Below are 12,038 nucleotides of genomic sequence, written 5' to 3' on the forward strand. Positions count from 1 at the left end.
GCACGTTCCCGGCCCGCCGTCGGCATCGCGACCTCGCGCTTCCGCCGAACTCATGTATGTACAGTAGGCACCCCCACATCGAAAATATGAAATGAAACCTATTGAAGAATTTAGTGCTTTCTTAGTGCTATTTCAGTGCAACAACCTCGATTATAATTCGAAAACAGAATGTGCAAAATGTTATTACTTCTACCTTTTCTCTCTTGGCGCTTATACGATCGGGGGTAGTTTTGGGGTGAAAAGGGTGATGTTTCGGATCTGGTTCTTGGGTATTTCTAGACCACTAAAATAGCACCAACATGCCGCATACCCGTTCTTTTCCGTGAATCTTCCCCTTAACGTAGCATGCACTGTGGGGGTGCTGAGTGAACGTTCACTCAGCACCCCCACCGATTTTCGGTATAAGGGGTGGAGCGCTAAAATCGAGGTTATAGCACTAAAATAACACTAAAAAAGGAACCATCGAAAAGGTAAAGAGGGCCCTTGCGATTCAAATTCCTGGATCGCGTTTCACGCCGGCGAGCCGACGCGCGTAAATCGACCTCAAGTCCAGGGTTTACGGCCTTCGGGGGAAAACTTTCCCCAGCTCGGTGCATCGTCGAGGACGAGTCGGCGCCCCCGTATGTCGGCTCGGGGTTCGGCTCGGCTTGGCGCGCATCGGCAACGCGTCGATGTCGGGCCGTACGTGCTCGCCGAGCCTCGTTAATTCTCACGTTCTCGGGGGCCGCCTCGGTCGAGGTCGCGGGTTAAGCGTTTAAATTGTAGATACACACGACCCGCGGAACGCGCGACTCGTGCGAACTCGCGCGAGCGAGCCCCGAGGTGGCACGACCCGGTTCCTGTCGATCGAGAACTCGACTCTCGACAAGAGGGCAAGAGGGAGGCAGCCGATGCGCGTTCGCGAAAGTGCGCCTGCGCAGGTGCGCGGCCACGAGGGAAATTCGGATGTCCGATGGAAAAGTGAGACGAGAACGGGAACGAATTCGTTAACGTGTCTCGGAATAGTCCACCTAGGAGTACCGCGGTAACGACGTCGCGATACGCGATCCAACAATGCGCACGGTATACATGCGTGCGTTTACAATGAAACGCATGATTACCGAATGCAAAATGTATGAGGGTGAAAGGATGTGAGATATCGAAAAATGCAAAAATGAAAATAATATGGTTTCGTCAAAGTATCGGAATATCGAGGGATGTGTAACGCAGGGTTAGGGAATGAAAACATCCGTGCGAGCGAATGCACGCGGCAGAAGGCAATAGAGGTAGTTCACTTCGTATTGAATAACGGCAGCGAGCGATCGAAGTCGAAACTATAAGACTGGAGAAGGAAAGGAAAAAAACAAAAAACAAAGAGAAAATATTAAAGGGTTATACCACTTTGAAATTTTCAAAGAATAAAAAAAAATTGTACGCGCTTATTTGACGCGTTTATATTTTAAACGTGTTTTTCTTAAAACTGCATTTTGAAAATCGGTGGGCACTCTAGCTCCGCCAATTTTCAATCAATCGTCTTCATTCTTTTTTTATTTTATTCGTGATGTTTTTCTAGCGAAATACGTATGGTGTTTTCAATGTATTGATATTCGGGTTTTTTATGCAACATTAATTAACGAAATTTAGAGCAAAATACGTATCCTTCCATTCAAATCGATGCCATTTTGTGAAAAATGTATATTTTTGAAAACGGCTACGTATTTCGTTAGCTTTTGGGCTACAGAAACTAATTCTTTTTCGTTCATTGATCTAGCTTAAACCTGGATTGAGTTATCGTGCCCACCGCATGATCATCGATTTTTGCAGTGCTCCGGTAAATCGTTTTTCAAGTCGCCAATTTTGTAAATAAAAAACAATATAAAAAAAATATTTTGTTGTATAATAGTAGCATAATACCTTACTGTACTTTAATTTGGATAAAAACGTTTTAATTCTGAAAAAAAAATTCTTGAAAAACCGTAATTTTTTGGTGGGTCAAAGTGGTGTAACCCCTTAAGGCGAGGCCCTCGATCGATCGGAGGAGGAGACCTCGTGAATTTCGCTGCCATGCCGATAATTCGAGAGCGTACGTCGTTTCGATTGCTACCCAGAGGAAAGTAGCGAGGCGCCGGATCGCATGGCGTAAAGTGCGCGTTAACGCCGATCAACGTGCCCGTCAAAGAGAACGAGGATAGACGAGCGAGTACTCGGTCCTCACCGGTCTCGTCGAAGAATGTCGAAGGATGTCGGGGACGTCGATGGGAGAGTCGCCGACGAGCCTCGAGAGATCGACGTTTCGAAATTGTACTTATATGCAGAAAACGTGGGAAACTCGTAGAAAGCGCGCGCTTTTCCACCAGCCACGGGTAATACGGGATGCTCAGGATGAGCGATTAAGATGCAACTTACGACGTCGGTACGTGGCTTTAATATTAACGCCTTAACGGCCGAGAAGACCCACGGCGATGAGAGTCCCTCGTAGTAACGATTTTTCATCGGGGAAGAGGCCTTCTCGATCGACGCTCCGTCCTCGATTTCAATGGGTTTGCTAACGAGCGAGGAGCCGGCTCGACTTTCTACGCATCGGCTCCTGCAGTTTAGAGCAACCTGCAGGTGCCGGACCGAAATGCATGTTTTTTTTTTCTTCTTCTTGCAACCATTTCAGATGGATATCCGGCGTGGTACAGTCACGGTTGACGGGCCGTCGTTAGCACAGCTCCTTCCATTATCGCGGTAAAGGGGGAGAGAATAGCTCGATTCCCGGTCATGGATCGAGGATCTAGGACCGGGGATCGCAGATCGAGGATCGGGAACCGAGGATCGAGAGAGGTCGTGGATTTACGAAGTCGACCCCGGGGATGCACTCCTCCTTCGAGAATCTAAATATCGTCCCCGGGGCAAGTTTCCACCGGCTTACGCAGAATTATCACCACGACACTTAATCCCCGGACTCGCGTACTCCCTACGCTTCCCATTACCGGGTAATTAACGCCCCGTTAACTTTATCCGGGCAGTAATCTCCGTTAAGGCGTTTCGTCCGGTTCCACGGGGGGAATAATTAACGCCGCGACGGTGCAAGTCGAATTTCCTGACCCCGGCTTAACCCCGCGAGGAATCCCCGAGAAAGAGGGAGCTTTAATTATTCCCCTAGCTCCTTCAACTTTTGGCCTCTTACGCGGATTTTTAAAAGCTCACTGAGGTTGACTTACCCCGCTGCACCTTCAGAGCCGCCATTAGATATACCCAATTCGGTATGCACGCACACATTTGCCGACGTACCTGCAACAGAAAGAAACTAAGTTAAATAAATAAATCGGTGTGTGTCGACATGCGCGTGAAACTTACACGATAAAGAGAATTATTAAATATCGTCCATTGTATATCAATATCATCACTACCCTTGCGCGCTCGGTACTCATTGTTTTGAACACGATCATTATTCTTAATTCATGTTACCGTCACTTCCCTTCAAATGTCAATTAACCGAGAAAATAACGTATTAACGCTAACGAAAACGTTTACGGCAGTCTCGATTCACCCAAAGATGAACATAAAAATGAACCGTAAAAATAAAATTCGGACACAAACCTGGAATCCAGTTTGAGACACAAACAAAATTAACAGGCTCGTTGGAATATTTCTGTGATATAGACGTTTGTGTCATATTGAGTTTTGCTTGTGGCATTTTTTTTTTCACAAAAACTAGAGCTGTTCAAAAAGTTAACAAATTCCGAAATCATGGAAATTTGTATTTTTCGAATCTAGTAGGTCCTCTGACGTTAAGACAATTCAGAACCTCCCAGAACCTCAAAAACGTTAAAATGGTCATTTTCGAAATTTGTTTATTTTTTTTAACAGCTCTGGTTTTTGTAAAAAAAATTACACAAAACGCAACATGGCACAAACGTCTACATCACAGAAACATTCCAATAAGCCTAATAATTTTGTTTGTGCCCAAAACTGGATTCCAGGTCCCCAGTCATTAAATTCACCCAAAAATGAATGTAAACAGTAATTTACAATAAAAAGAATAAGCCTCTCAATTTCCGAATCGCGTCCCTTTCGTGGGATTTGCGGGTACCTATTACCGCAAGAAGTTTCGCGTAAAAGATCAGTTGCGCAAAAAAAAAAAAAGGCAAATATCGTCGATATATGAAAATTTATGGGGAGAATGTCGATACCGACGACTCGACCTAGAAGATCCCGACAGCTGCGACGATCGGATCGCGGTGTACCGCGACCGACGATATTGATTGACGATCGAGCATAGAGCGCATAATCGGCGTCATAGATCGCTCATCTCGGGCAACGGTTCGCGTGGATCCCCGACGCGGCTTTCTCGAGGCTCATACATGTGCTCACGTTAAATGGTGCGTGGACAATGGTCCGTTTATGCAGCGATTACCATGTAACCGCATCTAATACGGGACAGCCTCGATGAGAAAGGGGGTGGAAACCCCTCTGGATAACAATCGCGTATGATAATCCGTTACTTAAGAGCCACTTACTAGAGGAGCGACCGTATTACACCGAAAGGATTCGCATACCGAGACAGGACATCGCCGTTTCTCCGGCACGACGAGCGGAAGCGTTTTCCCCGCGTAAGACGGGACAATTTCTCTCCAGGCGGTTTCCTCGAGATGGAGGAAAATTAGAAAGGCGAGAGATTAGGAGGATCGGGCATATCGGGCAGGGAAATCGGTTTCGCACGATCCGATCCTCGAGATACGTGCCTTCCTCTCGCCGATCGAGGAATTCGCGAGGCATGTCTCCGGCATAAAATCGAGCGCCTCGGAGATATCTCAATTATCCCCCGGCGGGGAGGGACCGCCTTCTTTGCGCCGCTTCTTCGCGATAAGGGGACACCCGAACGATCGGCCCCGCTCGCAACGATCCCAAAGAGAGGGACGCGCCGATAATGGAAAGTGCTGCAGGTGCATTGGACACCAGCCAGAAGAAGGTCGCCGGTGACGTCACTCGTCCTTCTTGCGGAGGCGCGGCTTCGCTCGGAGCTTTTCATTGCATTTCTCTGAGCACGAGTGTTTTACGAGGTGGGCCTTGCCTCGGATTCCTTCCATCGAGCCTTTGCACCTCGACGAATAGATCCCATCGACCGCTGCGAAGCGAGGTTCGATTCGATGCCGTCATCGATCCAACGAGCACGCCGTTCGACCATCCGATCGATCGCCCCTTAACTAACGAATCCCTCGAATGTTCGGTGACGAAAGAAGAAAAAAGAAAAATAATTCGGCGTCGAGTTACTTCACCGCGAGTCGGCGGTGGCGAAACGTCTCCTGTGTTTACTCCTTTGACGAAACCGCCAACGCCGCGGAATCGACGCAACGGAGAGTCGTGCAACGAAACGACGTCGAGCCGTTTATCTCGCGACGTCGCGGAACTAGCCTTTTCCTCAGGTGGAATTTGGCAGGGGACGCGACTTCGGGGACGATGCCCTCGGCCCAGGCGGAAATGCGGTTGCAAGAGTGCACCGGGGGTTGCACGGCTCGAGGTAGACGAGGCAGAGTCGAGAGAGGAACGGCTCGGGCCGAGCTGGCACTCCTCGGGTCCTCGTCCGATCCGCGTACCAGAGCTTGGCCAGAGAGCACTTGGCAAACCGACCGACCGATCGATCGCATATTCCATCGGTCGTTCTCCCCGTAAATATAGATCGATGCCGTCGGGCTACCAAAGCTCCGAGCCAACTCTTTTTGGCGATACTCCACGGTGCCGCGCCCAGAAACGCTCCTCGTTAAAGGCGAGCCCCTCGAGGTCGTTTTCTCGAGGAGCGAAGAGCGGCCTCGACTCGAGAAAAGAGATACGAATCACTCGGGAAGTTCAAACCCCGGGAAATAAAAATTACGCGAGAATTCGGGAATTTCGAGAAATCGAGGATCGAACAAGGCCCTAAGTCGAGCGAATCGAAGAGCCGAGGAAAAGTCGATTGTGGGTTAGGTTAAATTTGTTCGCTCCCCGCGTGGGCATTCGACAGGTGCTAGAGGCTCCGCGAGGCTCGCGAAGCGTTTGCCAAGATGTCTCAGGGGTGACTAGCTCTCTCTCACTAGTTGCCTTCGTTTATGAAATAGAGATTTCATTTTAGATCGGGGTCGGCCGATACACGTCGCCGACTTGGGAAAGTCATTTTTCTCTGTGACTCACCCTGGCGGCGGGACATACCGCGTCGGCTCGATTAATCAAAGACATTCTCTCCCCGGAGGTAAGTAAACCCTCCGCGACCTGCCTCAACGTCGATCGCCTTCCCTAGGGTCGCGAGGCTCGTTTCTACGGAACCCTCGCGTCCGTCGAAGTCGAAAAACGAGGGTCGGCCGTAAACCGCGTCGCCCGAGATTCGCGACTTAGCGAGTCCGCAAATAAAATCGCGCGAAATGACTCAATTCGACGATAACCATCCGCTCGTAAACCTTTCTCGATGCGCCAGAATGTCAGTCACCGTTACCCGCTCAAATGTCCCTCCCCTTTTGTCTCTCTTTTCCCAGTCCTCCTTTCCGCTCTTCCCTTTTGCGCGTTTCGCTCCTCCTCGCACCACTTCTGCCCCCCTGGAAACGCCACTGAAGGTCGAAGAAAGCCGCGGTGCATCGTGCAAACGATGCCCAGGTTCGGTATACGGGATATCTTTAAGGTCGACCTCTGGGAAGCGTCGAATACAATGTTGCTACACCTCCACGAATGCAACGTGCATCGGTGAATTCAGAACTCGGTGTGTCTCCTTGCACGGCACTTAAACCGAAGCATTGCACGCGACACGTTGCCGATTATTAAGGTGACACGTGGTGCCCGAAGATCGATAATTTATGAATCTTTTCTCTAAACTGGGAGTACCGAATCGTTTCACATTTTATCGCGTAAACGTAAAGGCTCTAAAAAAAAAGATCCCAACACCTGTCAAACTAAATGTTTCTACACAAAATTAAAAACGTTTACAGAAAAGTTAAAAAAAAAAATTCAGTTCCATGGACGGTGTTATATATTCACGAACCGGTATCTGTTCGGCATTAGAGGGAGGATTAAAAAACAAAAGCGCTGCGCCCTGGATCTTCCAATTTTGGTCTCGCAATTCGATTTATACGTTCCGGTCGTTTGCAGTTTAGTTTCCAAGGGCGTTATAAATTGATGCCAATCAATTAGGTATCGGTGTTACCGACCTGGTCAGCATCAAGGCCCCTTAACGCGTCGAGTACCGAGCCGGAAACGAGTCGGTGCCAAAACGCGGGAGATGATTCGAGATATCGGGGAATCGCTCCCCGAGGATCTCTCGCCCTAGCTAATTAACGATGCACGCACGTCCCGAGGCGAAAGTGCGGCAAAACCGAGAATTCCGGCCCGACGCAGAGCGATCGGCATTAGTAATGGATTCCTGTCGATACGGCGCGTATCGATGGCTAGGAAATCTCGCGACGACAAAAAAGCGGTCGAAGGGAAGGGGAGGCGCGGTAACGATTCTCCACTCTCTTCTTCCTCCAAAGGCGGACGAAGAGAGAAAGAGAGATCCCACGTAGAGACTGGCCTTTTCCTACCGCGGTGCACTCTACGTGCAAGCGCACACGTACGAGTGCAACTTCCCGCTGCTGCATTCCGCGTTCCATTGTAACCGTGGAAGCGCACTCTCGCCGTATCGTCGTGGGAATTGGGCCTCTCGATTACTTTTTCTCGCCTTTCGACGACGCCGAGCCGCTCGAGAGCTCTCCGACTCGTCTCCGCGAGACCATGAACAGTGCCCGAGGAACGAAATAAAAGGAATAACGCGCCGATAACGAAATTACGCAATTAAAATCCCTACGGCCGTTGCAGGCCTCCCGGATTTTATGTAACCGGTGTAACGAGCTAACGTCACGAAGAACACCGTGTGTGGTATTTTCAGATTCATTTTCGATAACCTACTCGTGAATCGCGATTCCGCGGGACCGTCGCGGGGGGTCCCTCGTATAGGCGAGCGCATGAGGGGCCGAAGATTTCTCACAGCGCCTTCGGGGCAACGCCGTGGACGCCATTCCGGAGCCCTCCTCGAGCGGATTCCAAATCGATCCTACTAGGATTTCCCACAATGCCGACAGGGTCGTGGAGGAGGCCGCATACCGAGGTGGAATTTGCGCTAGTCGGCGATGAATTCCGTGAAGCAGTTCCTGCCCCCGCGGCGGAACCTTCGAACCTAGACCACCTTCCCACATCGCGGGTGCGTAAAGTCGGTACCCCGCACCTTTGTAAGCTAAAAATATGGTGAAGTTTACATTGTTCAAGATGAGGGTGTCATTTTCACCCGCGTCCACGTCACGGTGAAGAGGCTACGGATTCGATCGTTAAAAAGAAAATTCCCAGATGACAATTTCTCCGTCCCGAAGAGACTCTTCTCCAGGACCCAGAGGAACGAGTCTCGGTCGCGCGAGCAGGCGAGAAACGGTCTCGAACAGTATGCACATCACGGTTCAGAGAGCGTTTTGTCAATGCAGATTTCCGCGGAGTATCCCGGGAATTTCTCGCCGCGTTTCACGGCAACCGTGGCCGGTGATTTAATGCACCAATTGCCTCAAAATATTTGCAATGCCCGAGCCACGATAGAACCGTTTGCATTCCTCCTCTGGATTGTATACCGAGAGGAATACCTGGGCATCCCCTGGTGAGGGCTTCTTTAATAACCATTTTTCTGGGGGCACGTACGATCGGTCAATCCAGATCCTAAGGAGGTAGGCAGCCCCTCATGAGAAAGTTTATACGGCGGCCTAATACGATCGTCGGTATGAGAAAAAATTTCATTGGCGCCCTTGACATCGATAAAAGCCATCAGATACCATACATACGTTCCTTGCGTCCAAGGCACGTCTCTTTTGGGATCAAATTGCCATCTAATTTAGGCTCAAATTATAGAAACGTCGGAAAGAGAATTGTACAATTTTGAAAATGATTGGCTAGCTTCATGACCCGTTCCCACCTTGGATCCAGCTGAGCGAAGTTGAACCGCAGAAGCGCGCGGACGCGTTTCTAGTCTTACGTCGAGGTCTAAGAGATAGAAGAACTCGTCCGAGTCCCTCCCTCCGCGTCTCTTTCCCGCAAACTCGACCGAGGAGCGACTCTTACGATTTTCTCTTTCTGTCTAGGAAGGTTCCCGGCTCCGGCGGGTGCAGCCGACGATGGAAAAAAGTCGGCCCGCGTCCTTGAGGGACTCAGGGGGGAGAGGCCCCGACCCGGCGTCGACGTCGGTCCCGGTCGTTCCGACAATAACAGTGATCGGCATTGTACCGCTACCACGTACGAGAAATTTCGTCACGGTGCACCTTCTCGAGCGGAGCCGGCGCGTATCTGGAGCGAGGCGAAACTCCACGCCCCGCGGAGGCCGCAAGCGGAGACTTCCGATACCCCCATCGCGAAGGAAAGGGCGTCCAACGTAAATCCCGAAAGCCATTACACCCCCGCATCGGAAAAGTCGAAATTTTTCCACCCCGTCGCTCCGCGCCAAGTGCGATGCCAAGTGTAATGGACCTGGCAAGGTTCCAGGGCCGCAGTAGCGAGAGGACAAAGCCAAGGAATAATCGCAAATACGAGTCCCGAGCCGTTACCTCGCCGGACGATTTTTCGAGACGTCGCGACGTGTCTCCTGGCCGGCCAAATCGGCGTCGATCCGGAGAGACGCGCTCAGGGACCGGTCTCGGTGAAACCGCCCGACGCGAAATCCCTCTCACGAGAGAAATCGCAAGGCCGGCTAGAAGAGGACACCGTAAATAGGCAAGACGCGTCGGGCCAGAGAAGAAACGTTCGGTCGCATCAATCTCGACATTTCGAAATCTCGAAATCTCGGATCCCCGTCGATCGCCGCTCGATATAAACGCGTTCGATCGTGCCAAGCGTCCCGGTTTCGACGGAAGCCCGTCGTCGTAGCTCCGCCATCGGCGCCCAGGGACGATATATCTTAGGTAACCCAGAGGTTCACCTTGGAAATGAATGAAAACCAGAGGCAGTCGAAATCAAAGTGACCAGTTTCGGGCCAATTCTCGACCGGTGTAAAGCGTCGTGTCGCAACGACGCGACTGCAGGTGCGAATACGTACTCTGTACGATCGACGGTCGCGCCGTCGACCACAAAGCGTTCGCCGTTGCCGCAGGCCTCAAGGCCGAGTCCCGTCACTCGTTCGTAAAAACTAGCCGTAAAAAACGTCCCCCGGAGGAATCGATCCCCTTTCGGAAAGCAGTTTTATATATATTTTTTTCTTTTTTTTTTTTGTCTTCTGGAAAAGAAATCAGAGACACGGAGTGCCCTTTCAGATCTTGCCCCAGTAGCGAACGATCGCGCTAATGTAGGTAAATCGGACGCGGCGATAAATCTGAACGCTCGGGTGCGCAATTAGAGACCTCGCGGGTCGTTTGCGGAAGTCTTCGACGACCCGCCGACAATGAGCCGTTGAGTAGTCGGCGTCGACGTCTCTCGTCCGTCGTGCGTCTCCGGGCGTCTCGAGGCGCGCCGCGCGCAAGTGGGTCGCGCGCCTTCCTCGTGTATCCCCTCGGACCGCGAACCTTGCCAACCGGTACCCTTTTTGTTGTTACAGATACCCCAGCCGTTCCCGCGGATGCAGTTGCGACAACACCTCGCGTCACGGCCGAGATGAGCCCGACCCGACTGGCCAACGGGACGTCGCCCAGTTCCCGGAGTTTTTTAAAATACATCCGAACCCAAGAAACGACGGCTAACGTTTTTCAAGATCTCCTTATGCGAGAGGGCCGTCAAAAATCAAAGTGAATGAAACATACATATAACCAAGTTGCTGTAGTTATAAAAAGAGCGAAAGGAAGAAAAGAGAGAATAATTATAGAATGAACAGTGGGAAGGTTCTCGGAGTCGTTTCATGCGTAACACCCCCTCTTCTATTTTTTCTCCGCTTGCCAGTTTATGGTTCTCTGATTTTTCGGTCGAAAGGTAGGACGCGGCGATCGGATCGTCGCCTTGTCATCGGATTCCTATTTTTCTGCAATGTCAGAAGTGTCCACTATTGATATTTAAAATCCTTACAAACTTGGGGGCGCGAGTAAGCGCCTCTCCCCTTATCGTAACATCTTCAATGTCGCCAAAAATATCGCGGACTCGTCCGTCCGGTTCCCTCGGAACTCGTAGATAAGGAGAGGAGGGAAGGAGAGATGAAAAGCCGGCGACGAGCAGCGAGTAAAAGGGACGTCGAGAGGAGAGGAGGCCCGACTTCCGTTTACGGAAGTCTCGCGGACGCGGCTCGGCCGCGCTCGTTGGGTGTGGGTGAAACACGTACAAAAGGACGGGGGCGTGTAGTAAATCGAACACGGACACGAGACGAAGCGTGACGCGCGTGACGTAAGCGCGAGTCCCCGACGCCGAGAGAGGTAGTCTCGCAGATCCGCCCTCTCCCTCTGGCCGTCCCTCCCCCTCCCATGGTCCAAGCTCGACTGCGCTACACCTTGCGTTCCTAGACACGGCGATGCATTTTCAGGAAGAGCAGGAGATTTCGCTAAAGAGCCCTGCCCGACAAGGTAAATTCCCCCGGGAAAGTCTGCCCCGCGTATGGATCCCACCCCAGACTCACGAAGGACCCCACCCCCTGCGTCCTTCCCACGCGGAACGAGATCAAAGGATCGACGGCCGCGCGCTCCTCCCTCCAGCTGTGCGTACTGGCGCACGAGCGGCGCCACACTGGCCGCGGAATTGCATAACGCGACGAACACACGTGTGCGCGCGCAGCTGTCGCGCGGCGGCTCGGCCGTGTATATACATGGGGGCGCGCGCCGCCCGGCGCACTCGCGGGCGCGCCGCGGTTGCGCGTACGTCGGCCGCGTACCCGCGGCATTTACGCCAGGACGGCGTGACAGGTTGCGCGAAAGGGCGCAAGGTTCATGCGTGAGACGCACCTGCGACGCGCATCCTCGACTCGTAAAGTTAATGTTCGTTCGACCCGCTTCCCGGCATGTCGTAAAAGGAAGCGTCTCGCCTCGCGACCAATTATGCAATTACATGAAATCACGCGAGACGAGGCAACGAGACTCGCGGGTCATCCTTGATTCCGTCTACCCGCGTGGTTCCACCCGCGGTGCGTCAGG

The 12,038-nt window shown here is 51.7% G+C and overlaps 1 protein-coding gene across 4 annotated transcripts in view; it reads right to left on the reverse strand.

Annotated features, from left to right (window-relative positions):
- The window catches only part of LOC105702509 (trichohyalin), a 99,841-nt gene that overhangs the window by 70,222 nt on the left and 17,581 nt on the right, over nucleotides 1–12,038 (reverse strand). The window contains exon 2 of one of the 4 annotated variants that reach the window (XM_012430133.1): nucleotides 3,186–3,255. The exons of the other annotated variants lie outside the window; for them this stretch is intronic. The gene's annotated coding sequence lies outside the window, so the exon portion shown is untranslated. The remainder of the gene's footprint in view (nucleotides 1–3,185; nucleotides 3,256–12,038) is intronic. 4 annotated transcript variants of the gene reach the window in all.

This window comes from Orussus abietinus, unplaced genomic scaffold, assembly GCF_000612105.2.
Source record: "Orussus abietinus isolate OABI.00-Male unplaced genomic scaffold, Oabi_2.0 scaffold6, whole genome shotgun sequence".
Lineage (NCBI taxonomy): Eukaryota > Metazoa > Arthropoda > Insecta > Hymenoptera > Orussidae > Orussus > Orussus abietinus.